This window comes from Pseudopipra pipra, chromosome 14, assembly GCF_036250125.1.
Source record: "Pseudopipra pipra isolate bDixPip1 chromosome 14, bDixPip1.hap1, whole genome shotgun sequence".
Classification (NCBI taxonomy): Eukaryota; Metazoa; Chordata; class Aves; order Passeriformes; family Pipridae; genus Pseudopipra; species Pseudopipra pipra.
In genome coordinates this window covers 5,735,998-5,761,697 of record NC_087562.1, presented here as the reverse complement: position 1 = coordinate 5,761,697, position 25,700 = coordinate 5,735,998, and the positions used below count along the sequence as shown (strand labels likewise).

At 40.2% G+C, this 25,700-nt stretch overlaps 2 long non-coding RNA genes across 3 annotated transcripts; both read left to right on the top strand.

Annotated features, from left to right (window-relative positions):
• The first annotated feature begins 4,975 nt into the window (after positions 1 to 4,975).
• On the top strand, positions 4,976 to 15,333 carry LOC135422016 (uncharacterized). Its single transcript, XR_010434282.1, has 4 exons — positions 4,976 to 5,343; positions 7,560 to 9,968; positions 10,785 to 10,860; positions 11,564 to 15,333. It is a non-coding gene; the product is annotated as an uncharacterized LOC135422016 (long non-coding RNA).
• An 11-nt stretch (positions 15,334 to 15,344) lies between these two features.
• Positions 15,345 to 25,585, top strand: LOC135422015 (uncharacterized). 2 transcript variants are annotated; one of them, XR_010434280.1, is made up of 4 exons: positions 15,345 to 18,035; positions 20,679 to 20,789; positions 24,407 to 24,592; positions 24,909 to 25,585. It is a non-coding gene; the product is annotated as an uncharacterized LOC135422015 (long non-coding RNA). The 2 variants fall into 2 exon arrangements; XR_010434281.1 differs by having other exon boundaries at positions 15,345 to 18,047.
• The last annotated feature ends 115 nt before the right edge of the window (positions 25,586 to 25,700 follow it).

Here is a 25,700-nt window from a genome sequence, read left to right as displayed (position 1 = left end):
TAACAGTTTCTCTTCCAAGTGCACTTGGCACTCCTACTTCTTAACAACCTGCCTGGCCTCACCTACACTCCAAACTGAGCAACTTGGATTTTCTCATAACACTCTATGAAAAGGCCAACTGTGGAGAATGACCAACATACGTCTCAATTCCTACAGGCACAGTAGAGACTGGCTGAGTGTCTGAGGAAACCATTAGGTTTATGGAGTCTAAGAATGAATAACCCCTTATATGCTTGCAATAAGCTGAGGGGATTGATCTTTAATGGCTTTCCAGATATGTTTAGAGTTATTCTGCAATTTGAAACTCCAGAGGCTGCAGCTGAAGCGGCCAAGAACAGATTTGATTGTCAGCATTGCAGTGTCCCAAGGAGGATATAGATCATCTGTGAGAGGAGCATGTGACAAATGGGTTATTGGAAGGGAAGCAAAGCAATAGGGAGGAGATGTACCAAAGGGAGTGCCACTGGCAGGACTTCTCTGGGCCTGAACCCAAGATTTTTGAAGTTTCTGAGACCCTTTTCTCTTAATGTAATGGCTGCTAAACCAATCTCTTTCATGATGGTCTAACAATGCTCTAACAAATTGTAATTGCACCTCTGGAATTGCAATTCCAATAATGTTATCCCCCACGTCTCTCTCTTTCTGCATCGTTCACAGGAACAACCAAGGGAGGCAGAATTTTTCTTGGGCTTTCTGTTCTTGTTTTTTAAAATGGCTAAAGATTCATCAGTTTTGTTAAAATTTGTGACGTGTTGCTTTATGTGCTGAAAGAGCACTGAGGACAAAGGGATCCTGATTCAGTCCAGAGAACTAATAAACAACAAATAGAATTAGAACACTGTACCACCTGCACTTACCAGAGAGAGAGGGCTGGCTGAGTAGCTTCTTAGAACTCAGGTTACTGATTTCGATTGCTCTGGTGTTTTTCTAGGAGGCAGATCCCCAAATAGTAGTAAAATGATATTCCTGTCTGGCCCCATCACCTTGGTGTTCTTCCAGATATCAAACCTGTGAGTTTTGATTACAGGTTTGTCCTCAAAAATAAAGTAGAATTAATATTTTACAGGAAATCTAATGAAGGACTTTCCAAAAAAGGTTACAAAAAGTCCTCTAAACCCTCAAAAAAATGGGGATATCATTCTTTACTAATTACCAAGCACAGGATTAATGAGCTTGAAATTTGCTGTTATTTTGTTAACCTCAAATGCTTACACATATCACTTAACATAGGATTGTTCTTGACAGATGGATCTCTAATTTAGCATATCACTTTCTTTTTCTAGTTATAAAAATAATACTTTATACCAGGAGGAAATTATTTGTCATACTCAATGTGTCAAAATATTTGGAAAGTTGCCCAGAACAAGAGTTTAGCAAACATCATCCAACTTCAGTTTTAATGTAAATCACATTGGCTGCTCTATAAATTACAAAATATGAGTTGTATTTCGCATTTCTCTACAGGTTTATCCTGAGGAGCATGTCAGCATGAGGACTGTGATTTGATGATGCAGTAGAGAAGCTGTACAGAGACAGACAAAAGCTGTGCTTTTGGAGAGGATCTTAGGGCTGCAAGTTGTTCCTACCCCATGTTCTGTACGAGCCCATCTCCAAACCTGCTGAGATTAGAGGAGAAACTTCTGCTGACTTAGTGGCCATTGAATCCATATAACTTTCTGAAAATAACTCAAACCCCTACTTTTCCTGAAATCCATGGCAAAACTCCCAAGGTCTTCATTATGGCTTTTGTTTGAGATGCTGGGTTTGAAGACTTTTTCCAGCTTGGACGTAGATACAAATTCAGGAATGAATGAGAAGTTGATGCAGCATCAACGTCTCCCGGCACGTGCTGCTGTGCTTAAAGATTCAGAGCTGCCTTCCATTGCAGCCTTTTGTTGGTTTTACAAGTGCAGCTGTTTCTCTCAGCCACTTTTTACCATCAGATGGGCGTTTGCATTGTTACACTTAGAATCGACGTTTTGTCCGTCTTCATATGTTACATGACAAAAATAGAGTTCAAAATATCGATTTTGGCACTGTCATTGTGGCAAAGGCAAGGTTAGAGATACCTCCAAGCAGTTTATAAAAGTAGGTGTTTCAGAGGAAGCGTAATTCTTGTTGATGAAGTGTTTATTTTAAAGCAGAGACATTATTGCATCCTTGTATGCTTTGGAGTTTTGCATAATTTTGAGCAGTCTCAGTGTCTGAATTCTTCTCCATTACGTATTCTGCTGGTTAATTTATGAAGTGTGAGGAATAAAGCTGGTTAAAAATAAATTTGCTTTGGTGATACTTAATCTTTTTCCACAATATGTGCCATAATTAACATATTAATCTGTAACAAATGCTAAAAGTTTCTTCTTAATTGCTTTGCCATACATTTCATTTGACATTTCAGTTCTATTTTCACTGGCTTGCCCTACGAGCACGAAGCGATAAAAAAATTCAATGAAATTGGACATTCATATTGAGAATCTGATTTTTGTGGAAGATTAATTTGATTTTTGTGAAAAGGTTCTGTAGTTGGGAAGAACGTGACTTACATGTGCAAAAATAGCATTTGCTAAATGCCAAGAGGGGGGGAAGAGAGTCAGAACTTGGAAATGATTATGTAACATTTTAGATACACTCTGAGCTATCTCAGTACAAGTTAAGTGAAAAGCATTACAGAGGCACATTAGGTTGCATCTTTATGTGGAATAAAAAGCTTACAAACCACAAAGCCTGCTCCACTCTGGAAATGGATGTATAAATATGCTGGCACCAGACCCTGCCACGGGTCAAATTCCTCTCTCAGCACAACAGCCACACTCAGTTTAACTTTGGGAGTAGTTTGAAGAACTTTAACAAGATTGATGGAGCGATTGGTTTTGTTACAATGGCAGCAATATTTGGGATTTTAGTTTTCCCTTCGGCGTTGGGAACTAAATACAGCAGCACTGAGCTTAATCTGCAAGAGTTATGGGAGCAAGGTGATTACAGAAATGCCTCGTTTCCTTTCATCAGTGTTGTGTTGTATCAGCTCTTCTCTCTAATGGCTGAGAGCATTTTGGTATTATATATTATAGTTATTGTTTGTGTTGGAGTAGCAACTTGATGTGCTCCTCGTGGACAGCGTTCCACAGGGATAGACCCAGCAACAACGGATCATGGGCTGGGTCAGCCCTCAAGTGATTTATAGTCTCCTGTAAAAGAACAGTAGAAACCTTTTGATAGAGGACTGAGGTCGTATTGATGGCAGAATATTCAACATGGTGCACCTAACTAAGTAAACTAATTATTTATTAATTTTAAATCAATTTTCCCAAAGTCTCTATAATTGATATTTTAATTATTACAAAAGATAAAACCCTTTTTGCTGAGATTACAGGAGAATGTTTCATTAAATAGGAGCTACTGAGGCCTAAGGTGCCAAACTTCAGATTCTCAAAACTCACATCTTAGCAGCCAGCAATTGCTTTTTCACCAGCAAATGGCCCATAAGTAAAGGCTGTGATCCTGGGCTGGAGGACCTGGAGCACGTAGGGAAAGAGCATGTAGGTTCCAGATCCTTCAGAGCTTTGACTTGAGAAGTGAAAATTACAGCATAATAACGAATTTGTTGTTTGTGACCCCTTCTGTCGTCCTTTCCTGAATTTCTCCTGCCTACTCAATGTTGTATTTGTCTGTTTGAATTTTCCTTCCAAAATGAACCCACTTGCATTTGTCTTTTTAACAAATTTGATGAACTTTGGGATATTTCTCTATTTTATTAGCTCAGTTAATAACCCTTTTTCCCAAAAGTATTTATTAGTTGCCTGTCTGACTTTGCATTGTTTTAGCAGTTTATGACCAGACAAGCCCTCTGTGCCCCGTTAAACACATGACTGTTCTTGGAGCAGGTTTATTCAGCTGATGTCCTCCCTCCTTCCAGTAAGGGAGTGCTGGGTGGGAAAATGCACATGGGCTGTCCATGGCCCAACAGAAGAGCTCTGTGCTCCATGTATTCCCCCAAAGCCAGGAATAGACAGACTGGGAGAGCTGGAATCATTCATTCTAGAAAAGAAAATTCTCTGAAGAGACCTTAGAGCCCCTTCCAGTACCTCAAGATGCTCCAAGAGAACTGGAGAGGGACTTTGGACAAGGGCCTGCAGTGACAGGACAAAAGGGAATGGCTTCCCATTGAAAAAGGGTAGATTTAGATTGGCTATTGGGAAGAAGTTCTGCTCTGTGAGGGTGGGGAGGCCCTGGCACAGGTTGCCCAGAGAAGCTGTGGCTGCCCCATCCCTGGAAGTGTTCCAGGCCAGATTGGATGGGGCTTGGAGCAGGCTGGTCTAGTGGAAGGTGCCCCTGCCCATGGCAGGGGGTGGAATGAGATGAGCTTTAAGGTCCCTTCAATCCAAACCATTCTCTGATTTCCTGAGGAGCTCTACTGGTGGGCACCTGATGAGGATCAGCCTGCTGAAGATGGCACCTGCTCACCAGACAATGGCATGTCCAGGTGCACCTCAGCAACATCTGCAGCATAAATCCTTCAACAACAGCTTCAAGGATCTATGCTGCTGAATAGGAATTATTAACCAGAAGTCTTAGTGAATTTAAAATATGTGGCATCTCCTTCTCTATCCATCAGGCAAAGTTCCTTGCCAGAGATGGAAACCAGACAATTTTGACATGATAGATCCTTGAAAACTATCACCATTTCTTGTCAGTTATTTACTCCCCAGGCACTGACAAATTAATTCTCTAGTATTTTGTTCCAGCGTTTTTCTGGGCACTGAAGTTAAATTAGCTCATCTCCAGTTGCCTGTGTCTTCCTTTCCACCTCCTTGTGAGATTAGGGATGATATTTGCCCTTTTCATTCTTCCAGGACCTCCCCTCTGCTTTGAAAGCAAGCCTGCTTATGGGAGCTGAGTTAATCATCCCATTTTGGCTCAGAGGTACTGCTGTGGCATGACTGGTGTTTGATTCAGCACTTCTCTGATATTAACATTTGAGAGCATAGAGAAGAAACTGCTCACTCTCTTTTCCTAGTTAGTATTCAGGGAATGATTGGAGCAGAATAGAGAGAGATGTCCAGGCTTAGAAGGATTATAATTAAAGAGAACAAAGAAACTGAGAACAAAGGTGAAAAGTAAGAGGGAGGAGTGAGAAGGAAAGAAAAAAAAAGACCTAAAGTGTCAAAGAATAACAAGAAGTGGATCTCTCGATTTAAATCACTGATATGTTTTTAGGTCATTTTTAGCTTAAGGTCTTGATATTTCTCCCTCCTTTTTTTGGTCTTAAACAGAAAAAGGATGTTTTACTGCACCAAGTCACTAAAAAATACTGCTATTGGGATTTCCTTCTGCCAACCCATCAAGGTATGGTGCATATGCCTGTATATATGTGTATTTTATAAACAAATAAATATGTATATATGCATGCTCACTCAGCAGAATTGATAGCTGCTTATGACAGTTCTAAAATTCCAAGCTAGGGAGAAATAGGTTTTACTTGAGGTCCTGGTTGTAGCTCATGGCTGTGACTGCACAGGGTGTCCCTGTGGTCCTGAATTGTTGTTTGGGCCCTGAAACAAAAATTCTTTAGAGCTTAGCAGTAGACAGCTGGTCCAGCCCTTCTTTGGCAGAATGTTATTCCAAATCTCCTCTGACACTCTGGTTGGAAGATCTGTGCCAATGCACTCAGCACAGACCAAAGCTGGGGTTAAAGCCCTCATCTTTGATGGGATATAACCCTCTGTGATGAGTCATTTGGCTCTCTGTGCTTCAGAGGAAGACAACTGTTCTATAACTGTTGTATTTGTAACCCAAATATATTCTAGGGGTTTTCTGCCTTATTTTTACGCTTTGTTTTGATTTTTATTGTTTTCTTTAGTGACCCATTTTCTAGACAAGGTGAAGTAAATAGCTGACGTTTCATGTAGGTGCAGCAGATGGATCCATTCTTCTAAAACATGGCAGCCTTTTTTTCCTTTAGTAGTTGTAAGAATTCTAAGACCTTTGCTACACTCTTTTTTTTTCAGTTCCAGTACACTGCATTTATCAGTGGAAGGGCACTTGTTCACTATGGTTTACATGGAATAGGCTGTACATCTTCAAAAATCCCTGTTAAAATAGAACGGGGTAATCTTCAGAAGGAATTTGAAAGAAGACAGTAATGTTTAAAAATATCCACTTATTCTCTCATCTATGGACTTCTATTGATTTTTGTTTGCATGCAAAGGGGTTAATTTAGTTATGCCAAGTATTTCCACTTAATGACATCACATATGACTTTACTGTAAGCACAATTAGGGACCATCTAAGGGCATCCTCCCAGATTTTCTTTTTAAATAGGCCTCAAATATCTTCTAACAAGAGATGCCCAAACAGCTTTGGAGACCTGCCTTGCCTGAACTCTGTTCCTGGGTTTGCAGGATGCTTCTGGCTTATTTGCAGAGACCTTTTTCTCATGCTAAGGACGTGCCCTTTTGTGGCTGGCAGGGCTGAACCCCACTGAAAGATCAGGAGCAGTTATGGTGCATTTTTAGGAGAGTTGGCTAATCTGAGATGAACGTGGGAAGGAAAGATGTCATGCCAAAAGCCCCTGTGTTTAGGAGTAAGTTATCTGGTGGATGGAAGAAGGCACCAGGCCGAGTTGAGTGCAGGTCACCTAGCACAGCAATGGAGCCTCAGACAGGAGCTTCCCACAGGGGATTTGTGCTGCACTTTGTGACAAGGGCTGTTCCTGTCTTGTTAGAACAGGACTGGAAAGTAGAAAAAGCCAAGGTGGAAGGGTGTCACCTGGCCAGTCAGAAGGGAGAGGCTGGAGGGGCTGAGGGCTGAATCAGAGGATGTCTCGTCCACACAGGAGTGCCCCTTCTCCAGTGCTGGGAACTCTCTGCCAAGGTTTGCTTTGGGTTCCTTCTGCTTTTGGGTCCCAGAAAGAGCAATTGTTTTCCACTGAAACTTCCTGAGCTACCTGCATCTCTGTACCTGTGTCACACCTCCTTTAACAGCAGAGCTCTGCCTCCCTTGACCACTGCCAGCACAGCAGGTGATCCCTGCCCTGTCCTGAGTGCCCTGCTTTGGGTGTCCAATTCTGCCAAGTCCCTCTGGTGAAAAACAAGGCAGGGAACCATCCTGAAAACCAAAAATGAGAACATAAAGGACTAACGACACCATCTCACACCGTAGACATAGATATGAATGATAAGATTATGATCATAAAGAGAAAAATACCTGGAGGACTGAGGTCCAGTATTGAACAATGGGGTAGTGCCAAAGATTTTCATGTAGCTGGAGCAACTCTTACCCTAGGGGGGAATTGCTATAGTGCCTTCTGGGTGGAGATAGAAAATGGATGAAAATTCTAATGTGATCTGATTAAAAAAAAAAAAAAATGAAACTTTCCCATTGCACAGAAATAAAGTGAAAACCGGGTGTCATTGAAGGCACTGAGAGGAAGAACTTCATTTTGTAGCTCCTGGGAGGGAAGAAACAAAACTCCATTATCCTATTGGTTATGTTCAGCAGCTGATAAAATACATGCCAGATGATCAGAGATGGGTATATTAAAGCATTGCATATGCTTTCAGATGCTGCCTATAGACTGGGGAATTTATGAAAAAGCTGCTCTGTTATCAACATAAAGGAAGCTACGACAAAAAAAGTCAGAAAAGTGAGTGGGTAAGCTTTTAAGGAAATCAGGTGCAAATTTATTGGCATGTCTGTGTAATGAGGTTGAAATGAGGGGAGAAAAAAAATGACCAAAATCTGGAGCAGGGGGAGGATTTGTCAGTAACAAGAGATGGTCTGTCCTTTTACACTGTGCAGTACCTGTGTCACCAGGCAACAGTTATCCTGGGGCTTTGGGCAAGTAATTCTCATCACCCTCTTAATTCCCATCTCAAAGACATTGCAAAAAGCCTTCAGGCTGTTCGTGAGAACGTTTTTACTTTGTTAGGGCTTGAACTGGGGGCGGCAGGATCCTCTGAAGTGGTGAATCTTGATATGAGGAATGAGGATGCTCCGCCGGGATTGCCACAAGGCAGCTCTGAAGTGGAATCAACAGTTTAAAAACAGCACACTCCTGTCTAACTACACCAAACTGAAGGCTGCTGGACAAATGAAAAGCCAACAGCCACTGAAAAAAAAAAAATCAGAGTTCTGAAAGCAGAGGAGAATGAAATGAGCAAAATAATTTTGCAGGTTATGGAGCGTTCATGTGTTGTCTTTGAAGGATATTTTTTAACTCTGAGTAATGTGAGCACAGTGCTGTGGTTTTTCTTTGCTGCATCTGGAAAGTGTACCCAAGGAACTCAGCAATTTGTCACATGTATATTTATATTGAAGTGAACCACAGATTTGTAGGTTACTTAATGTAATAGAGGAGAGTGAAAATGGAGCAAGTGCAAAATTCTATAATACAGGATTGCATCAACAGAGAACACTTACCAATAGGAAAGAGGGACTGTGCAACATTTATAGGTGAAGGCAGGTAAGTATCCAAAGTAATTTGAAAAAATACCAGTGTGGGGATTGTAGTATCTAATCTATTTTTCTTAGAGGATGCTCTTAAATGTGAAAAAAACTGATGTCTTTAGGGCAAGTTCATATCTAACACAAATTGCTGTATCTTCAGTGTTTCAGAAGAACGATGACATCCTATATCAGCCAAAGAATCTGTCTGAAATTGTACAGAAAGTAGAGTCTGAAAAGAAAAACAAGACATCCTGGTATTCAGATGCACCCAAATCAAAGAGCTGTCATGATCAAATATTTAGAAATTTAAGCTTGCTGCCAAAGTGTAGCTCATTAAAACAGTGATTAAAAGCCTAACTCATAGATGCTTTGGTAGGACCTCAAATTGATCTGATTTCCTGATTTTGTACAAATTTTTGTAATGATTTATCACTTTAGGGAAACACTTATATTAAATTGCATTAAAAATTAAAAAACCCACAGTAATTATCCTTTTTTTTCCCCCTCAGAACAATGCAATTATATTCAATGCTATGAGTGACTGAAAAAAATTATGTACACTCATGCATAAGCCCTAGTGCTATATTTTGTAATGTTAAAAATCTGGGGAAAGTTTTTGGCAGCATTGCAAAACTTTTAAAGACTTTGCCATTTCCACAAAAATATTCAGTATTCGAGGAAAAGCCGTTTATCATAGAAAACACATTGTATAACAAAGTTACAATCTCTAATTAATACTGGAGATTTTCGCTGTGCATTGAATCCCAAATTTGGAATTATCAGCGAGAAAGGTAATTAAGGATAAAGCTGCTGGAGATAAGTAACTCTTCAGCCATCTTCTGGGTGACATATGAAAGCGTCCAAACACTACTGTGAGCAATTAATCTTCTATAACTCACACAATATGCAGATTAAGAGCAGGTCTAGGCCTGAGCTGCACCACACATGCTGAAGTTTTGAATCTGTACGTGTAGTTGGCATCATATTTTGGGTTTTGCCCCAGTGGGTCTTCCATAAAAGGTTGGTTGTGGAGACAGGAAAAATAATATATGCCGTTAAATTGTTTATTAGCACAGGAACTTCACACAGGGGAAGGAATGATTGTTTATTGAAACAAGACCTTCAAGGGACTCTTTAATTATAAAACAGCTTGATATTTTAAAGAAAATGACAGAGACAACGGAAAGAACAATTTACTGTGGGTAACAGGTTGAGTATAGCTTGGGGCCTATTAATCAGTCATGCATAACCACTATCCCATAAAGAAATTGGAATAAACATACAGAAAATACTGCCTCTGCAAGAGGATTCAAAGAAACATGGCTGGGTTTTAAAATGTAATTAACAGTTGCATCATAACACATTAAGAGGAGCAAAAGCAGTATCTGTCTCGCAACAGTAGATGAATAAAATGAAGACATCAGTTCTCCAGCTTTGGAACCCACTGACAGCAAGTTCTGCAGAAATGGGAGCACGGGTCTGCTGCCATTGGTACTGAGGCACCAAGCAAGGCTTTGAAGCAGGTGGGTTTTTTGCTGAGCATGTCCAGTTTCAAAGCCAGAGAGGTGGGGACACAGAATTTTGCCTTGAAGTTTTCTAGAAAATAAGCAGAGAAATCACCAAATCTGATATCTTTTAAAACACCTACACCTGTAAATGTGCATAAATGCTTAATAATGGAAAGGGATGTTTTCCCATCAGCATTGTGCACAGTGATGAAATAAAAAGAAACATGAGGGGGGCAGAATTTTCCACGTGTGAGCTTATTGGTGTGGATTATCCAGATTGCTGTTAGTGCAGCACCCAACAAGGTCATTCAGTGAGCTGTGATGAACTCTGGGTTCAGCCTGGCAGAAGCAGGAGGTAACCCTTTGGAGGAGCTTTTGTTTACCCCAGAGTGTTATTCTGAAAAACCCAAGCCTTTGAGAAAGCATTATCTGCCTGATAATCCTCCCAAACGTGAGACATTGAGCTACTCTTGATTACAGGGCACTGAAATTTAGTGGGGTTTGTTTGCTTGTTTTGTTTTAAATGAAGAAGTGCCTGCAATCACCCATCTTTCAATCAAGCAAAACAGACTAATGCACACATCAACACGTGTAAAATGTGTAATTGCAGGGGATGATGGCACGTGTGGAGAGTTATGTGGCCAAATGTAAAAATCAGTAAATAGTCATCTTGGTCCCTCCAGACACAATTGGTTTGTCCTTTTTTCATGGCCTTACAGAATTTTGGAAGTGGAGACCCAACTGCTTGCAGTGGTCTGGCTAGAATTTTAGCCACTCCTGTTTTCTGCATTTCCAAATTAAGATGCTTTTTATCTCATTAATCTCTTCTAGGAAACACCTCGTTTTATTCACCCTGAACCTGTAGCCTGATGCCCACCATTAACTCCATCTGCTTCCCCTGTCTCAGGTAAGGATGTCAAAATGCCATTATTAAAACTGGAAGGACTGTTTTGTGGTCAGCACGCTGAGAGTAAGAGATTATGTGTAAAATTAGGTGGGTGAGGCTGTTTGGAGGTGCAGTTTGGTTTTCTCAGTCAGAGACTGTTGTGACAGGAATTTTCTTGACTCCAAATTCTTCCTGAGGCATGGCAGCACCAGGAAGGTATGGGTGGTGACCCCTGAGCAGGGACAACCCCCAAATAACAGGGACAGATAACAGGTGGCATATCCCATATATTGCAGTTCTAACTGCATTACTAATTCTTTCCCCCACCTCCTTTAATCAAACAATTTGTGTTGCGTGCAGGTGACATTTTAACTGGGTGTGAGTAACATCTTTTGCTTGATTTTAATTGGAGCAGCAATGAATCCTTCCATTCTCACATCCTGGTATGAGGTGATTTCCCTTTTTTTTCTTGTAACAAATTTTTGAATACAACAACAAGGACCTTCCCAAGTCCTTCTTTAATGTCTCCTGCTACTAAGAATATGTGCCATCTTATTTTAATAAGCTTGCACAGTGTCACCCATAAGTAGTTCAGGTTTATGAGGCTTTTCTGAAGATCTCAGTAAAGAGAGCATATATATATATATATGTATGTATGTATGTGTGTGTGTATTTAATTTTTTTCCCAAGGGTTTGTTTGTAACCATGAGCTGTCTTCTGATAGGAATGGGATAGAGCTTTTCCCTGAAAGGCCTGAGAATGTCCACTGAGCATCTGAGGTCTCTCCTCAGTTGTCTGGTCCCACACCAACCCCCGTGGCAGGATCAGGGCCCCAGCCAAGGTAAGTGTTCAGTGGGGTGGGTTCTCAGTGCTCCCAGAGCTGGGCACAAATGGTCTCCTGCAGCTCTACCTCCTGAGAGTTAATGAAGATTAGATCCCATCTAGAAATATAGCCCCAACACACTGAAACTTCCTCAATAAATTTTAGGATAGACTTTAGTGCGGAATTACAGCTGCAGGTCTCCAGCCATTAAAAAATGAATTATTGTTACGGATGTAACTCGGCAGCAGAGCAGCCTGACAGCAACGGCCTGAGCTAATTCCCCCAAAGATTCGTCTCTGTTCCTGCAAGATAAGTGCTCCAGCCTTGTTTCCTTCTGTTGGATTTTTACACAGTGCCTCGTGGAGCACGGCACCGTCCCCATTTGCATGTGCTGTACAGGGCTGGATTGACAATATCAGCCAGGGTATTATGTGACACCTAATTTGGAAACACTTGGTGAAGGTTATCTCTGCCTCAAGCAATGATACCACGAGGCTGAATATAAAGCTGTTAGAGTAATTTCTAGTGAATAATGTATTAAATAACTTTACTTCTCCTCTCCCTCCCTCTGCACGTGACTTGTTTGAGGCTTTTTTTTTTTTTTAAAGAAAGAAGGAACTATTTAATAATGAAACTAGAATGATGTTGAATACACAAGTTACAGGTGGCAGATCTGGAGACAGATTTTAGCCTGGTTATATACTTTAAATACTCAAAATATTAGTTGTAATTCTTTACTGGTAAGTTTTGATTTGCAGGTCATTTGTGAGTGAGCTGTTACAGTTCCAGGCTATTTTGAGTGGCTGCTCAATCACCTGTTGTTACTTTTTCACTCCAAATGGCTAAAGGTGATTCATAGCTTTTCATATTTTATACCCTTTACTTTTCTGCTTCAAGATGAAATTTAATTTACACCAACAATCCGAAGTGCCTATTGCTCTGAGAGCCATTCCCTGTTTATTATTTGTTCTTTTTAGAGATGACAGAAACAAAACACAAATGGGCAAGAGGTGACTTTTTTTTCAAAATATGACCCTTTGTTTATGGTGAACTTTGTAACCCTCAGCTACCTGTTTACAGGAAGTATAAGAGGCTCAAAGAGAGAAAATGCCTGGAGAATATTTGTTCGAGTCCTCAGAAGTGTTTTGTGCTCCCAGAAATTCGATTACACGTAGGAGCAGTTTGCAACATTCATTTTGTTATGGCAAGTGCTTTATTTATCTTTTCATGATGCCATTTTACCACCAGTGATGGTGTGGTCACCTGAAGCTGTGGTGTCCTGGCAAGTGACAGCTGAGACTGGACATTAATGCTCAGGTACAGGCTGATCTGGCTGCCACTGGACCAGGTAGCACATTCCCATTCCAGAATTCCATTTTCTGGAAGTCTTTTAGATTCTCTGAATTTCTTTAGGAGTAAAAAAAAAAAAATAATAAGAAAATAAAAGAGAACAAGAGAAAGAGAGAGGGGAAAAAATTTTATCTGTGAAAAGGGAGAAGTTTCTCTCTGCTCACGATTTTTCAAGCTTGTTCAATTGTAACAACCTCATGGATAGCAAATTGGTGTCATTTTTATCTGAGGAAAAACAGGAAGGTAACTGCCCTCAAAGGAGTAGGTAAATATATTTTTCATGATTTTGTAGTCTCGCTTGTGTTTCACTCGTGGCAGTTTCACAGATGTCTTTCCTCTTTTATGTTGCTCTCTTCTTTTTTAAGAAAGCCAATTTAAAATGGCTAATTGCACCTACCCTTAGATGTTTGTGCTGCATTTCATGGAGGTGGGATAGAGTCAGTTCCATAATGTGCAGGCAAAGCTTGAGCCCCACACATGCAGGGGATTCATATTATAACTTCTGGCATTTTTCCAATAAACAGAAGGGCAAATCATTTGTGCAGGGCTGGTATCAAAAGAGAAGGACTAAACACGCAGTTTAATTGAACATTTGTTCTTAACTTTACTCAGGGACATTTGACATGAAAATTCTTGCCATACTTGATTGAAACCAGCTATGTGTGTCCAGAACTACATGGTTTAGGGAGGTAGTGGAAGATGATTGTGTATTGTACAACCTCCCAGGCTCTCAGGGACCATTAGAATTGCAAACCTGTTACCCTGGCAACCACAAAATTTGACAGGACTTGAAACCTCTGATCTCCCTGGATAAGGCAGCAGCATTTATAAAATTTGCTCATTCACCTTACCATAGTTGCTACAGTTAATGTTGAATTGCATCAGTAGCTTCTTCTCTGCTGAAAAGCCCTCAGATGGCTGTGGAGTTAATAGATAACAGCAATAGAGAGTTATAGAACAGAGCTTCCAAAATTTCCCTCCATGGACCACTGGAACTGCCAAGTGCCAACTGGTTGGAGATGGTTTTTCACTCCCTGTGTTTCCAGCTGTTGATATCTCACCAAAAGGCAACTAAACACATTATATGTTCCCCTAATATCTCCAGAGGCAAATAAAATCAATGGCAAACATGTAAAGTGCCCATCCCGAGCTTGTCCTCTCACACATTCTCTCTTCTCCATTCTCTCTTTTGCTCTGGTCACACACTCTCAATTTGGTTGAATTTGGAGGCTTGGCTGCACTCAACCAAAATAAAGTCATCTTTCCAGAGCTGTATATTTTAGCTGTAAAATTAAAAGTGGGGAATTCTGCCTTGGATGGAACTGGATTCTCTCTGGAATTCGGCACTGCTGAGATTATTATCAAAAACCATGTTTTAGTTCCTGTGTCTTTATTGTTTCTTTAGATTTATGGTAAGTTTAGAGATGACAAAAAAAAAAGAGGCCTTAAATTGATTTTTAAGAACTGGAGAGAAATAAAGGTGGTAAATAGCATGTAAAGATGACACTCAACAAATTCAGTTACCATGTAGAAATAATTAAGTGGGGGGAAAGGACAGCAGGTAAAAAAATGTACTTTTGCTGGGGAAAGAGAGAACAGGAACTGACTGCTCTTTAAACACAGAGAAATTAGGAGAAAAAAATTTTAAACCATAAGAGAAACACTGTGCATAGGGAATCTCTAGATTCCCTGTCTTCTTTGACTTCTCAAGGAAAGACTGTATTTCTCTTTTTGTGATAGTTGAAATTCATTATTTGTCTCCATACTGGAGTGATATTACAGGGGTTTTCTTATACAAAAAACTGACAAGATGAACTTATATTCAAAAACTTTAGTAGGAAAATTTACCTTACTTTTCTTCTGTCTAAAAAAAAAATATTTAAAAATTCCCAATTAATACTCAACATCATAATATTTTTACACAGTTTATTGGCCTGCTTTACAATGTTTGGTATAACTTTATTTCGCTGATTCGGAAGAGTTCACTGAAATGTTGAATTTTTGCATATCCCTGTGTTTTTGCTTCTTTCTAGAAGTGGCTCCTGCAGTAGAAATCAGTTCCTTAATCTTCTGCTCCCCACTGAGCATCCTGGGTGAGGTCTGAGAAACGTCACAATTTTTCACCTTCACTTAGCTAGAGTCTATCTCAGATTGTTAGTCTTGGCTTACCCTCCAATATCCATTAAAAACTCAGCCAACCATAAAACTCTTACTGCCCTAATTAGTATTTTGAATTCTACTCATCCTCTTTTCTTTTCAGCTTTCAGCAAATCTGGCCTTTGTGCCCAGCACAGGTTCACAGCCGTAGGAATAAATCCTTCCATGCAAGAACCACCTCCAAACCAAGGTGTTAATTATGTCATTGGCTCTGTGATACAGCTGCTGACTTCACTTATTCTCCTTAATAACCCCCACTAACTAATGGCTTGGCTGCTATTAAACTGGCACAAAGTGGCAAACTCAGTGAAAGGGCTCCACGTGCCCACAGCCATCTAAACCCTCTAATCTTAAAACTAGATTGGACTTTTATCTTCAGAAAGGAGTTTCATGTAATAACATTTACTTTTCTTGCAGGTGTCAGTGAAAGGGCTGAAGGATTTCGTTCCAGCTGCATCATGGTTTCATTTACTCCTTAGTAAAAATAGACTTTGGGGATTTAATCTGGTAGCTTTTCCCAGAAGAACTAAGATTGCTTGTCTGTAGATTCAGAGATGGAAGGTTCTGGTTTAACTTTTTTTTTTTTTCTTTTCCCTTTCTTCTTCATTTCTTTCAGGGTTCTGTGCTTGTGGTATGTCCTAATTAGTTTTTAGGTAAATTAATCTTCAAGTGACCCTGGGAGGTGGGAAGTTCATTCTCGCCCATTCCCTGTTTCTTTCTGACTATCTAATTATTCACCAGTGCTGTAGGGGTTGTGTTCTAGAAAGGCAACTCAGCATGGGGTTAAGCAGTGCCCAAACAGAGGGAGAAGGGTAAAAAATTACCATATTTGACAGGCACACAGCTGCTTTGAGATTGTCATTCTCTGGTTTTCATTTCTGTCCTGTTGGTGTTGTAAATTATTAATCAAACAGTGATTACCTGTACAACCCTCTGAATTTCCAAAGAGCTCTGTTAATATGAACTAACACACCTGTCATGTGCTCAAGGGAAGTTATGAACTCAGAGCCAAATTTTCCCCTGCATTCTGCTGCTGCATTTTGCTTATGAGTCAAGGAGTTTGGCAGGCAGGAAGGAGCATAATTTTGCCCTGAATTAAGCAGGAAAGACTTGTGATACAGGCTGGGATAAAGTTTTTTAAGAACAGAGGAAAATGCTGGCTCGGGTGCCCATAAAGAACCTGTACAATGTAGAAAAAAAGTGAAAATTCTGCAGGCACCGTGGTTTAAAGGATAAAGTTGAGAGTGCCTAAAAATGATAAGGAAAGAATTTAAATAAAAAGTTTTGGGAAAAGCAAGGAGATATCAGGATAGCTGTGGAAGAAAAAATAAGTGCTGCAAAAATTTTGTAAAGTCTTAGAAGAGTATAATTGAATTTTGGGGCTATCTAATAAAAGAAGTAAACTTGGGGGATAAGTGATGTCATCAGGTCATGAAAAAAGGAAGACAGGCTCAGCTGCAGTGTCTGAAGGCTCTCTGGAAAGATGGAAGTTGAAGCCAGACAGGTAGGACTGGAAAAAGTTTGCATTATTTTATCTTTTTCATTTGCAGTTGCTGGAGTTGGGTTTGATTTGCAAGGAGTAGAGATGGTAAAATGCATTCAGTGACTGGCAGAAAAAAGGCCCCAGCAGTACAGGTTCAATACTCACAGTCAGAATGGAGAGGGCACAAATGCCTCGGTATAAAATAACCTTATTCATTTGGGAAAAAAATGTGGGTTGTATTCAGTTTCTTTGAGTTTTTACAGCAAAACTTTTTACTTTTCTAGAACTAAAACATATTGGTTTACTTTTGTTCCCCGTCAGCCTTGGAGTAGTTCAAGACCTAAAGACTGAAAGAGCAAATTGAAAAAAATGTTTTCCCACCTTCTTCTTACCTTTTGACCTTTTTTGGAGAAGAAAAGCAAAGTGTGTCTAGGGTTGAGACACCAAAGAGATGAGCTGGGTGAGAAAGAGACACCAAGGTGAGCGAGAGGGTTCTAAAACCCAAAAGTCAGCTTTTATCTGAATGCAAACTGGAACAGAGCAACATTTGAAACAGAGGAAACTCAGCAAGACAGATCAAAATGGCAGAGCTCTCCCCATTGTCACGCAGGACCCTTGAGGTCTTTCTCAGTCCAGCGAGTTTCAGTGTGTTCCTTGTTTGCAGCACGTTCCAGCTCTCAGTCCCTCTGGGGAACTGTTCCCTTTCCCTCGCTTCTAAAGTTTGACTCTGCATCTGCTCCCCAGCAAACCCACCAGCCTTCTGCTGCAGACTGATTGTTTTCTGCCTGTTTTTCCCACCTTGTAACCCAGGACCTGCTTTTCCTCACTGATTTCTGCACTTTTGGTTGCTTTACAAGATGTAACAACTCCTGTTCGTGCCAGAGGGTCTCACCTTGGCCTGGGCCACACGGATGTGAACACAAACCTTCCTCCTGCCTGCTCAGCCTTTCAGCACAGCAGAGCACACCAACCAAACAGAGCCAGATCCAGCATTTCCCTTCCCAACACCTGCTCCCTCCCACCCTCAATTCCACACCACTATATACAAATACTTGGAATACTTATTTTTTTTTAAAGGATCAAATTAATCATTTGATAACACTTTCCATTCTAGCTTGGTCAAAGAGTCTCTGTTCATGACATGATCTATTCTGTGGCAGTTTTGAAGCTGGTTTTAATTGTGAAGATACTGAAGAATGGCCAAGTACTGATCACTGTAAAGAAGCAGATGAGTTTGTCCATCTGATTTTCAGGTATTTAGGTGATTCTGGAATTAATAACATCTTTGCCTGTTGGCTCAGAGAACAGAGGAGGCCACTGGATTTTCAGTGAAGACAGAAGAAAAGCTGAGGATCCAAATACAGGAAGGTGGTGTTAACTAAAGTAAGTGAAGAGGTAATTAACCTTCAAACTTGTCAGTATTTTTAAGAATAGGCTACAGAAACAAACCAACTTTCTCTGCATCATTGTATTAGGAACCATCCCAGGCAGAATTTATTTTTCAAATGATGAATATCCACCCAATTCCACTGCATCCTCCTCTTGTAAAAATCAAAGCAACATAGCTTTCTTAAAAAAAAAAAAAAAAAAAGAGAGAGAGAAAAAAGCAGCATAATATCTTGATGATTTCTTAAGAGATCTCTTCTCCCAGTTATAGGTATGTTAGAAAGGAAATTGATGTATCTTCCTTTCTTCTTTGTGTGTTCTTGGTGCCACAAGCTGTGCACAGCATGCTTTCAATTAATTTAAACTAACTTTCCATCTGCTCCAACAAATGTAGGATTTGAGTGAAAGACACTATGATGGAGTGACATGAAATGTGCTAATAGCAAACACTAATGTGAAAGCCAGTCTTCTGTGGAAAATGTAATATCCATAGTGCTCCCTTTCTACTCCATATTAAAGGCTCACTTTGGTGAAAAATGATTATTGTTTTCAATATTTGCCTAATCAAGATGGGAAACAAAAGCTTTAGCAACGGAGAGAGTGATTTACACTTTCCAGAGCATGGTAATGTGAGGAACAGGATGTATCAGATCGATTCCTTTTTAATTGCCCCTTTCATCGAGCTTTATGGTATGGAATTATTTCATTATGTTTCTACACTTAAAACAAAAGCACAAAAATGCTGAATATGATTAAACTTGGAAGGCTCTGGCTTTCTTATCGGTTTGATCAGAACATCGTGTATTTTGCAAATATTCTCGTTGTTTTTTTTTTCCCCCTGACAAATTAAATTCTAACAGAGGTATTTAAATTAGAAGAGCCAAGGCCACGGTAAAACAGCTACAGTGGCAACATTCAAGTAATGACACAGACTAAAATATGGTAACTGTGTACAATAAAAGCCTTTTGCTACTAAATGTGTGCACTTTACAGACAGTAATGTAAGCCTTTGTGTGAGGGTTTTAGTGTGAGGGAGTTTTGTGCTCTTGAGGTATTTTTGGGACATGATTTCAGGGGTTTTTTTGTATAAAGTAGGAACTAACTGTGATTCTGGCACCAGCTTTTCAAGCAATAACCATTTAAAGCCATGTGGTAATTAAATTCTACCTGCAGCCCAACCTTGTTCCCAACTGAACCCTGGAGAATAAGTTTATGGCTTTTTTTCCCCCAATTTAAATTAGCACATGAATTTGCAAAGTGGAATTAATTTCTGGGCCCTGTTTCCTCCTCCCCGTATTTCTTACATTAAGTACTGCACTTTTAACCCTCGTTGGCCTCTTCACTTGATCAAATAAATGCAAATCAAAATTCTAGACTTGGTGAGATGCACAGGGAACTGGGGTGGCACCATTTCCTCAAGCGACAGCAAGTAAAAATAATAACCTGTTTCTTGATAGTTCATAGCTCAAACTCAATACCACTTGCACTTAAGAGCAGAGTTCAGAGAGGACAATTCTCCATGATCTTGTGCAGATTCATGGAAAGTGATGCCATATTTTCAGGGCAATAAGGACAGATGCTTCTCGACTGCTGGTCTATAGTCGCCACCTCTTTCACCTCAAGCACTCTCAGTTCTTGGTTTGGGCTGTTTTTTGTTTGTTCAGCTCAGTTTTGGTGGGTTTTTAAACCTTTTTTTATGGCAAGGCTGAGCAAGAGCTGAATTGCAGGTGTCCTCATACCTACCTATAGATCAAAGAGCATAAGACACCCAGTGGATGCAGGAGAGGGTCCTTCAAAGTGAGAAAATAAACGCTGCATTTCTTTCTTTCCCCGGGCCTTTATAAGCACCTCACACCCAATATCTGGCATCTCACAGCAGTGTGCCCTCATCACCAATTTATGGCAATTTTGGGCGTGCCATTGCTGGCTGGAGCTGTTCCACTCTGCAGAAAAGGTTTCCCAGGGTGAGATGACATGTGAGCAGAAGCCATTTCATTTCCTTTAGTTCCTTTTTGGTTTGCTGCAAACAGACCCAGCAGAAGAGAAGTCTGTTCATCTGAGCTGCTTTTCTCCACTAGATATGTTTTATATGTGTCAATGGTTTCAGAGTTAGAAGGGTGTGAGGCAGGAAAGGTCTTTAATACTTTTATCTGACCAGCTGAGAGAGATAAGGAAAAAAATGGCCATTCTTTTGGACATACAGTGAAATCACTCTTTCTTGATGTTCAGCAGAAATCCTCTGTGTCCAAAATCTTGTCTGTTCTCCCAGTTATATCACGTAGTCTAATGAAAAGTGTTAACTTTCCCTCCAGACCTCTCCTCCCTATTATTCTGCAGGACATTTATACACCTACAGCAGATAATGTCCCCAAGAATTTATGTGTTCAGCCTGAAACCCTTGTAAAAGAAGTAATTAGACAGGCTTAATTAGAGCTGGCATGACAAAATATATGTCAGTAAACCTGCCCAATTCTGCCCAGAAAGGCATTTTCAAGGGCTCTGACTGCTGTATTAGTCATGCTCATTTTTCAGGTGCTGTATACAACTGTAGAATATTTAACCACCATTAAATGTTTTTCCAGTTGGAACTGTTTCATGCAGGACTCATCCATTTAATCAATTTATCTCGTTCATCGTTAGGTTACAACTGGTGTGACTGCAAAGAAGGGAGAGAAAAGGAGAAAATGAGATGCTCCATTAGAAAACACCATTCAGAAGTGACAGATTAAGCTACTTGAAATGAAGGCAAACGTGAGTGATTTGAGGGATGTTTTACTTTATTCGTAAATTGGATCATTGGCTGAAAAATAATCACTTGGTCCATCAAAGACAACCCAGAAATGAGGTGGAGATAGGAGTTACCAGAGGATGAGTAATGGAGGTAAGAGATCAAGCATGCAGGGATGATAATACAAGTTATTTGACACAGGAAACAATGGCAGCTAATGGTAATTAGCAGTAAAATGGACACATTTTTCTCTTTAAAAATCTGATGTTGGTGTCAGTGTGACTTGCCTGAATGCAGGTTCAGGAGTGAACATGGATCTGAAATGCTAACAAGAAAGCAGGGAAGAGTTGCCAGAGCATCTCTTTCAGAGGGAGAAGGGAAATCTAAGAAGTTTAGAGGAAGAAAAATTAAAAAGGAATGTATCAGGAGAACTGTGCAGTCTTCATATGTGTTTCTAGATCTTTCCCGTGCCCAACAGAATAAAAATCCCTTATGAATGTAACTCTAGAGATCAAATTGCATATTTTTAGCCTGCAGATTCCAAATGACACGTTGCTGTGAGAATGATTGCACTCCAGAATACAGTCCCTTACATCTGTTAAAAGATGCAAATCGTGTCCCTAAAACTGTTTCTGTGTGTCTGTCCATGCAATCCCTAAGGATTGACATCAGCAGGGAGCTCTTCCAGACTATCCCAAACTTTGGTAGCCATAAGAGCTCCCTGATAAAAACTGTTCCTGTGATGAAACTGTTCCTGGCTGTGATGGAAGAAAGATTTTATTTAAGTGCAGTTCCAGCCTCTTTTGCATTGCTAATACAAGGGTAGAATTTTCTGCTGGAGTAGGACAAAACATCCTGAGTAATAGCTCAGATGTTATTTTCAATATTATTTTGGGACATGATAAAGAATAATATATATTTATATTTTAACTTGCCTATTACCTGGATCCTGCAAATTACCTGGATCCATTATCTGGCTTTTCTGCTTGTTTCTCAGAAGCTTAATTGGAAAGAAGCCACACATATATGGTGTATATACATTAATATATGGTGTGTGGGTGCCTACCTCTGCAATCTCTAAAAGTAGAAAATATTTTTAGACCCAGATTCTTCTATGTAGCAAATAAGAGACAATAATTCAGCTATCAAGGATTCAATATTATTCACTCAGTCTTGGCAAATTATCTCTGTCCCCTCCCCATCCTTAGGAATGCTTATTCCTGGCAATAATTCTGTGTCCCAGTCCCGAAGGATGAAGGATTTCAGATTAAGCACAGCTGTTTGTGGCTGGAAAGACCTGTCACTCTGAGGCTTCCACATTCAATTGAGAAGTTAAATTTGTCTGGTATTAACATAAAATGCAAATACACCATCCTACTGTCAAAGCAGTTAAATATTCAGGAGTAAGACCGTGGTTAATAGCACATTAATCATTAACCATTATTCAGAGATAGTTTGGATCAGGCTGGAGGAATTGCAGGAAATATAAATGAGCTCTGAAAATATCAGTTTGAAAAGATGTCCCTTCAGAGCCCCTCTACTGTAGATATGAATAAGAGCTGGGTTGTTTTGTTTTTTAGGGTTACCCTCATTCCTGGGCTACTAAATGAATATAGATGTCTTTTAATTTTATAGTAGGCTGTTGATAATACAGATTTATTTAAATGGTTGAAAACATGTAATACTTTTTAAATTGTTTTAGACAGTAAGCTTAACTTCCCAGTCTAAAAATATTGGCTATAATTATTAAACATTTAAGGTATTCCATGGTTAAAAGAAAGGTTTCTGGTGCACTATTTATCATTTTCTTTGTTCAGCCTAATTTCATTATTTTGAGGTATTGTTTTTTGTGGGGTTTTTTTGTGTTTGTTTTGGTTTTGGTTTTGTTTTTTTTTTTTTAAAGCAAAAATTTCTTAGATGATTCTGATACCTTTGAGGTAATTATTAAGATCAAGCACCTGGCTTATATAAATTATCTCCATTCACATTCAACTAAACCACAATTGCAACATTCAACAGAAGGTTTTCTGGGATTCTGTTAAAATGCTGAGGTATTTGTGTACTCCAGTCCTTCATATTCTCAGTTTTGTCTTGGTTTGTGTAGACTGCTTTAAAATTAATAAACAGGCTCATGGCAGGTCCTAGATAAGGTGCAAGAATTATGCTAAAATATGCAGCGATAATTGAGTGTCAGTTTAAGAACATGTTTCCCATTGAACAGGTGCCTGTTGTTTCCTGTGAACCTGAGGTTATGGTTAATACACTGGTAACAGGTTCCCAGGAGTTTCCATGCAGTTCATTTCACACTTGGGCATTGCAACAATTCACAGAGTTCAGAGATGTCCAGGAGACTTTGGCAGGGACAGCCAAGCAAAATGCTAATAAGGAAAACAGAACAGAAGTCTGAGCCAGGATGTGGCTCTTGCCAGGCTCTGTCAGCACTGCACAGCATTGACATGGAAAAAAAAGAGTTCTTTCATCTCTTACAGCCATAAACCAACAGGGATTTTATTTATTTATTAACAAAGAAATAACAATAAAATGCAAGGGAGAGCTCGAAAGAAGCCCACTGTGCGAGACCAGTGACACGCCTCTTGAATGACTACCTGTGAAAAGGGTTCTGCATCACACCACAGCTACAGAGCACAGCAATCCAATGTCAGATCAGTGTGTGTCATCCTGCAGAGCCAACCCCAGTTCTACAAAGTGGGGGGAAAACACTGGTGAATGAAGCTGAGCTGATTCACAGTCCTGTGCTTTGGTGTAAATGCACCAGCTGTGTAAATGTGTGCAGGTGTAAAGCAATAGAAACAGCCAATTGGACTTTCAAAACCTTAGATCAGTCAAGCATCAGATGCTAAAAACCTCTTAGGCCCGTGCTTTAATTTTGGTTGCAGTAGTAAGGTTGTGTTTATGTAATGAAAGACTGACCCCCACAGGGCAGAAGTCAGAGTTGGCAGGTTTGTGGAGTTCCCACCAAGATATAAGACCTACACTTCCAGGGAAAAGGCTCAAAACACCACCAACACCCTCAAGCTTTAGGTTGGCTTTTAGTCTGAAGCCCATCCTGGGTTTGGGTGTAAACAACTATTCTTAGCAAATCTCTGCAAGAGAACCCTCTGTTACTTAACTGTTTACATGATGCTTGTGCTGTTTGCACCATCTTGACTCCTGAGACATCCTACTTCTAGGCAGGTTATCTGTTGGATTGAGTGCTTAAAAATACAAACAAAAAGCAAGAGTCTAGCAGGCTTCTTCAGTGGTGTTTCCTTAGAGATTTGGCATCCTTCTTTCATGTCAGTTAGGAGAAAGAAAGCAAAATACTTTCCATGAAAGTCTGGTTTATAACCAGCAAATGTCTTCTGACTCACAAGACATTGGACAGTTTGTAAGGATGGCTCATGACACAGCAGCCTTTGGTGAGAACAAACTAACAGGGATCTTCCAGAGGGAAAAGATGCTGCATGGCTGAGGAGCTAAGCAGGCTGAGAATTCTGTTGTTAAGTCTTGGGGCATCTCAAATTTATTTGTTTAAAGGAAAGATGCAGAGTGCTAACAGTGGGTCTGTACAGAAACAAAGTGAGGGATTACTGTTATGGGGCCTATGTATGAACCTATTCACTTTTTTTGTTTGTTTTAGGAGTGTTTTTCCAGACTGTGTGAAGACTCCAGTTTCCTCCTCCACCCCCATTCCCTTTGAAACTAAAACAAAAAAATAGAACTTCATCAAAACCCTGAAGTAGGAGAAAAATCCATCTGCTCACCTAATGAAGATGAGTGGTACAAGTCTGTGCTGCTGACTGTCCCCACCTCCATCTCTTTAAAGGTACCAGAATTGCCCCAATTCCCATATTAATTAGTCTGCAGTACAGTTTAATTGCATTGTAGTTTTTTTCTTTTTCCCAATGAACTGAGCTTTTAATGAGTATCCACTGTTTAATAACCAATTAAAATAATAGCCTATTATTTTGTGTATGTGTAATAATGAAGCTCATCACCTTAACTGCTTATATTTATATATATACATACAGATTTTATTACTCTTATTTGAACAATAAATCTATTACACTCATGTCTCTCTCTTTGTTAGAAGTGAGTTATACCTTCACTAAATGCACATAATGCCTCTCTCCCTTATTTAGCTTAAGCATGATAAGAGGCAAAGAAGAGCTGCAGTAACAAGAGGACTTTGGAACTGAAGAAAGACCTGAAGAAAACAAGCCTTGGATTGCATCCACTCAAGCCCAGAAGACAGAGTTGAGTGCAGCACACATTTGCATTGGCTGCGGGTACTCGGTGCTCATTTGCTAAAGAACAAAGTAGCCAGTGCCAAGGAACAGAAATTAGGAGTGTGAGACGGTGCTGCAGCTCACCAGGTGTGTGGGTGAGGACAGACAACCACGATTAAAGGTAGGTTCATTACAGAGCTGAGAAGAGATCAAGCCCTGATGGGTCTTTAAAAGGTGCCAAGCTGGAGCACCACTGCAAGAGTGATGGCTGGATGTCAGTGCATGGAAAACAGGATGAGAACTGTCTTAAGAGAGTGAGAAAGAGGGGGAAAATGCCCAACCAAAGAGAAAACCCTTCACATAACAGTGTTGTTCCATTTGCTGGGGGTGGGTGTCTGATCATCTTGTACCATTGCCGACTAATAGCACAGCAGGATGTGGGGCCCGACAGGCACACCAGGGCTGATCCAAGGGGTGATATCTGGCAGGATTCTGGGGCAGAGACTGACTCTGCTCAGCTGGCACATGACGACAGGGCTTCCAAAACTCCTGCCCTGTGTCTGGAGGCTGAGGTGGCAATGCCTTCTCTGGGAAGGGTTCAGATCTCTGGCCGGTGCCTGCCTGAGGTACTGGCACGAGGTGTCTCTGCACCCGGACTCTTTAGTCATCACAGTGAGGTGGCTGAGCTTCCCAGGAGGGTCAATC